Source organism: Pongo abelii, chromosome 11 (genome assembly GCF_028885655.2).
Source record: "Pongo abelii isolate AG06213 chromosome 11, NHGRI_mPonAbe1-v2.0_pri, whole genome shotgun sequence".
Classification (NCBI taxonomy): Eukaryota; Metazoa; Chordata; class Mammalia; order Primates; family Hominidae; genus Pongo; species Pongo abelii.
The window spans coordinates 1,152,501-1,158,181 of NC_071996.2; the positions used below are offsets into that span (position 1 = coordinate 1,152,501).

General features: G+C 59.5%; 1 long non-coding RNA gene across 12 annotated transcripts in view; it reads left to right on the plus strand.

Moving 5' to 3' along the window:
- Nucleotides 1-3,576, plus strand: part of LOC134759570 (uncharacterized) — a 26,844-nt gene extending 23,268 nt beyond the window's left edge. For 3 of the 12 annotated variants that reach the window (XR_010135930.1, XR_010135937.1, XR_010135940.1), the window contains 2 exons: nucleotides 2,829-2,925; nucleotides 3,062-3,576. This is a non-coding gene — a long non-coding RNA (uncharacterized LOC134759570). Of the gene's footprint in view, nucleotides 1-2,287; nucleotides 2,493-2,828; nucleotides 2,926-3,061 lie in introns of all 12 variants that reach the window. The other 9 variants (XR_010135936.1, XR_010135933.1, XR_010135932.1 and 6 more) reach the window with 5 other exon arrangements.
- The last annotated feature ends 2,105 nt before the right edge of the window (nucleotides 3,577-5,681 follow it).

The window sequence follows — 5,681 nt, forward strand, 5'->3', positions numbered from 1 at the left end:
CCGGACCCGGACCCGGACCCGGACCCGGAGGGCGGTGGTGCTTCCTCCGCTCGCCGCTGCCGCTGCCTCCAGGGCTCAAGCGAACAGCAGTTTTTGTATTTTGAGCAAAGACGGAATTTCACCATATTGGCCTGGCTGGTCTCGAACTCCTGACCTAGGGATCCACCCCCCCCCCCCCCCCACCGCCTTGGCCTCCCAAACCGTGCCGGGAGTACGGGCCTCAGCCACCGCGCCTGGCCGATTCCTTCTTTTTTTCAATCTTTTCTGCACGCTGCGGTGTGTGAACATACGTGTATGTGTCTATAGGTATAAGATATATCTATATAGAGAGAGAGAGAGATATCTATACCTATAGATGTAGATAGAGACAGATATGTACATATATACATACACCGACAAAAATATCTACTGATAAAACTATATATTTCCATAATTAAGACATGCTTATATTATAGATGTTCATGTATGAACATGTATGACATAAAATCCCATTTCATTTACATATACCTGTATATGTATTTCCTTCCTTCCTTCCTTCTTTCGTTTGTTTATTATTTATTAACGATTTTCGTTTATTTTCTTTTCTTTTTGGGCCTGCCTGGTCTCGGGGCCCGGCGGGGCGTGCGCGTCCGGCGACGTCCGTCCGTCCGTTCGTCTTCCTCCCTCCCCGCCGGCCACGGGCGGGGCGGGGCGGGGCGGGGCGGGGCGGGGCGGGGCTGTGGGGGGGCGGGCGCGCGTCCCCGGTCGGCGCGCCCCGCTTCTTCGGCTCCCGCCTCCTCCCCGTTCCCCGCCGGGGCGGCTCGTCCGCTCCGGGCCGGGACGGGGCACGGGGAGCGCGGGTGGGAGCCGCGGAGGCGGCCGCGCCGAGCCGGGTCCGTGGCCCGCCGGCCCCCGTCCCGGGGGTGGCCGCCCGGGCCAGGGGGTCGCCCACCCGGGGTCCCGGCCCTCGCGCGTCCTTCCCCCTCTTTCCTCCGAGGGTGGCGGGAAGCGGGCGGCGGCGAGGCCCGGGGCGTCCCCACACACCGGCGACCTCGGCTGGCGGCCGCTCCTGTTTCGGACCTCCGGGGTCGATCGGCGGCCGCCCGCGAGCCCCGGACTCGGCAGGCGGCCCGCCGTGTCCCGGGTCGACCGGCAGGCCGGCCGCTGGCCGTTCCCTCCGCGGGCTGCGGTGGATCGCTGCGAGGGCGCCGATCCCCGTTCACGCGCGGGTGCCCTTCACCGGCCTCGGCCTTCGGTGGAGCTGGGACCACGCGGAACTCCCTCTCCTACATTTTTCTCTGCCCCATTTGGAGTTTGCGTCCGCGGGACTTTTAAGAGGGAGGGAGTCGCTGTTGCCGTCGGCCAGTAATACTCCCTCTTGTCTTTTTTTGGTCGTGTGTGTGTGTGTGTGTGTGTGTGTGTGTGTGTGTGTGTGTGTGTGTGTGTGTGTGTGTGTGTGTGTGTGTGTTTTTCCCCCGCCGCCCCCATTCTTTCCTTCTTCCTTCTTTCTGGAGACGGAATCTCGCTCTGTCGCCCAGGCTGGAGCTGGAGCGCGGTGGTGCCTCCTCGGCTCGCCGCCGCCGCTGCCTCCAGGGCTCTCAAGCGAACAGCAGTTTTTGTATTTTGAGCGAAGACGGAATTTCACCATATTGGCCGGGCTGGTCTCGAACTCCTGACCTAGCGATTCCCCCCACCCCTCCCCCTCCCCCGCCTCGGCCTCCCAAAGCGTGCCGGGAGTACGGGTGTCGGCCACCGCGCCCGGCCGATTCCTTCTTGTTTTCAATCTTCTTTTCTGCACGCTGCTGTGTGTGAGCATACGTCTATCTATCTAGATAGATAGATACATAGATATGGACACACGGACACGTACCTACACCGACGAAAATATCTAGCGATAAAACTAGACATTTCCATCATTCATACATGTGTATAGGATAGATGTTAATTTTAATGGATGAACGTGTATGACGTAAAAACCCATGTCATTTACATATACCTGTATATGTATATCCTTCGTTTATTATGGATTAACAATGTTCGTGTATTTATTTTCTTTTCTTTTGGGGCCTGCCTGATCTTCTCACTCTGGGCTCTGGTGACCTCAGGCTCCCAAGTAGCTGGGATGGGACTACAGGGATCTCTTAAGCCCGGGAGGCAGAGGCGAACGTGGGCTGTGATCGCGCGCCTCCACTCCACCTGGGCTGGGCTGGGCTGGAGAGAAAACGGTGGATTGTCATCTTCATTACCTTACCTTTTAGCTTTATTCGTACCCTCTTATTTGCTTCTTTATTCTCATGGGTTATTCTAGGTCATTGTCATGTTCATCGTTTGCTTGCTTGTTTCATTGGTTTCCTTCCTTCCCTGCCTTCCCGGCGGGGTCTTCCTCTGCCTCTGTCGCCCGGGATCACCCCAGCCTCGACGATTTCGACCGACCGTCCGACCGAGCGGCCGTCCCGCGTCTCATCCCTCCCGTCCCCGTTCCCTGGGACTACGGGTGTGCACCACCACACCGGGTGACTTTTATGTTCTTTCTCATGTCTCACGTTTTCCGTAGGTAGGGAGGCAGGTATCTGTGTATGTGTGGATGTGAGTGAGATGGGGTCTGGGGTTCTGTCGTGTGGCCCGCGCTGGTCTCGGACTCCTGTTCTCGAGCGATCCGCCTGCCTGCCTCGGCCGCCCGCGCTGCTGCTGTGACAGGCGTGAGACGCTGCACCTGGCTCATTCTATAGTTCCCTGCCTGCCTGCCTGTCAATCGTCTTCTTTTTAGTACGGGTGTGCTCTCGCTTTGTTGTCCACGCTCTGGGCACACGTGATCGCTTTTTAAACTTCTATGATTATTATTATTGCAGGTGTCGTCTCACACGTCGAGGTGATCTCAAACGTCTACGCTCCGGCCATCCTTCCACGTCGGCCTCCCGGAGTGCTGGGATGACACGCGTGGGCACGGTACGCTCTGGTCGTATTTCTCGTGGGTCGGTTCTTTCCGTTTTACGCACGCGGAATGCGAACAGATAAAATTTTGAGACGCGTCTCACCGATCTCTCCCCTCCCCCTCCCCCTCCCCCTCCCCCTCCCCCTCCAGACGGAGTTTCACTCTTGTCGCCCAGGGTGGACTACGATGGCGTGATCTCGGCTCGCTGCGACCTCCGCCTCCCGGGTTCGAGTGATCCTCCTGCCTTGGCCTTCCTGAGGAGCTGGAATGACGGTGAAGCGCCATCGTGCCCGGCTGACTTTTATATTTTTAGTACGGATGGGGTTTCTCCGTCTTGGTCAGCCTGGTCTTGAGCTTCCGACCGTTGGACGATTTTAACTTTCTTGGTGGTTGCTTTTCTTTTTCTTTTTTTCTTTTCTTTTCTTTCCTTCTCCTCCCCCCACCCACTCCCCCTGTCCTCCTCGTCCTCCTCGTCCTCGTCCTCCTCCTCCTCCTCCTTTTTCATCTCTTTCAGCTGGGCTCTCCTACTTGTGTTGCTCGGTTGCTCACGCTGGTCTCCAACTCCTGCCCTTGACGCTTCTCCCCTCACACCCACCGTCTTGTTGTTGAGATGCGCACCTCTTGTAAAATGGAAAAGATGAAAAAAATAAAGACGGAGGTGAAAAGCACGGAGTGAACGTGTCTCTTGCCGTCTCCCGGGGTGTCCCTTGGACCCCGAGAGACGGAGGGAGCTTGGCTGAGTGGGTTTTCGTGGCTGAATCCTCCCGAGGGCCTCCTTCCCTCTCCCCCTTGTCCCCGCTTCTCCCCCGGCCGAGGCTCCCGCCGCCGCCGTGGCGTTTTCCGTAGGAGAGCTGTGGGAGAGGACCGACGCGGCTTCCGGATCTAGATCCCGCCGGACGTCTCTGGCTCGGCGTCCCCTGCCGGCTACCTGCCGCCTTCCGGGGAGCTCTGAGGCGCGTGCCCCCAGCCCCCGTCACGTCCCGCTACCCTCCCCCGGCTGGCCTTTGCCGGGAGACCCCGGGGGAACCGCGTGGACGCTGCTTTCCGACCCTCCGGCGAACACTTCCGCCGGATGCCCCGGGTGGGCCGGATGGGATGAGACTGGACCGCTCCGGACCGTGCTGTTCTTGGGGGTGGGTTGTCGTACAGGGTGGACCGGCGGCCCCGGCGTTGGAAAGGGTGCGCGGGGGTGGAGCTGTCACGTGGGATGCCCTCCTTCCCCTCGGCCTGCCTTCGGCTTCCTCGGGCGTGAAGACGACTTCCCGTCACGACCACTTTTCTCCCCTTTCTCCACCACACGGATGAGACGCATGAGAGGGAGAAACAGCTCCATAGATACTGCTGACCTTCATTTGTGGAATCCTCAGTCACCTACACACAGACAGGTGACTACACGGGGACCCAAATCGGACACCGTTTCCGGGTCCTCATGGTGGGATTCGTCGGTCTCTCTCTCTCTCTCTCTCTCTCTCTCTCTCTCTCTCTCTCTCTCTCTCTCTCTCTCTGTCACACACACACACACACGATTTCCGTATCTAGTTCACAAAGCACACTCACTTACCCTTTCCCCGGTACGCAGGCTGAGTGAAACCCACCCCGCCCTCCACCCGTCGGCTGACGAAACCCCTTCTCTATGATGTATGAACGAGACGGTCTGGGCCGGGCACGGTAGCTCACGCCTGTCACTCCGGCACTTTGGGAGGCCGAGGCGGCTGGATCGCTTCAGGCCGGGAGTTCCAGACCGACCGCGCTGGCCGACGCGGCGAAACCCCGTCTCTCTGAAAAATAGAACGGTGAGCCGGGCCTGGTGGCCTGGGCTTGGGATCACGACTGCTCGGGAGACTGGGGCGGGCGAGTGGCTCCGACCGGGGAGGCCGAGGTTGCGATGAGCTGAGATCGTGCCACGGCGATCCGGCCTGGATGACGCAGCGAGACCCTGTCTCGATAGAATCGTAATGTTATTAGAAGGTGACTTGTGCCTGGTGATGGCCGCCTGTCGTCGCGGCTGAGAGGCTGCGATGAGGAGAAGATCGCTTGAGGCCCCGCGGGTCGAGGCTTCGGTCGGTCGGCCGTGACCCGCTGTATCCTGGGCGGTCACCGGTCGAGGACATAGGCCCCCTCCCCGTTTTCCTTTCTTTTCTTCCCTTCTCTTTTCTTCTTTCTTTCTTTCTTTCTTCTTTTTCCTTTCCTTCTTCCCCTCTTTCTTTCATGCCTTACTGCCTTCCTGCCTTTCTTCTTTCCTCCCTTACTCCCTTCCTCCCTTCCTTCTTTCCTCCCGCCTCGGCCTCCCAAAGTGCTGGGATGACTGGCGTGAGGCACCGTGCGTGCTTGGCCTAAAGAGACACCCTTTGAGAGTGAGACACGGGGAGCGCCTCCCGGTGATCTGATGGACTGATTGATTTAGAGACGGCATCTCACTCTGTCACCCCGGCAGTGGTGCCGTCGTAGCTCACTCACTGCAGCGTGGACGTTCCTGCACTCGAGCGATCCTTCCGCCTCAGCCTCCAGAGTACGGTACCCGGGACCACGGGCACGCGCCACTGTCCCCGGACCGTTTTTTTTTCCCCCCCCACCCCGAGACAGAGTTTCGCTCTGGTTGCCTAGACTGCGGTGCGGTGGCGCGATCTTGGCTCGCCGCAACCTCTGCCTCCCGGGTTCGAGCGATTCTCCCGCGTCGGCCTCCCGAGTAGCTGGGATGGCGGGCGGGCGCCGCCACGTCTGGCTGATGTGGTATTTTTAGTGGAGGCGGGGCTTCTCCGTGTGGCTCGGG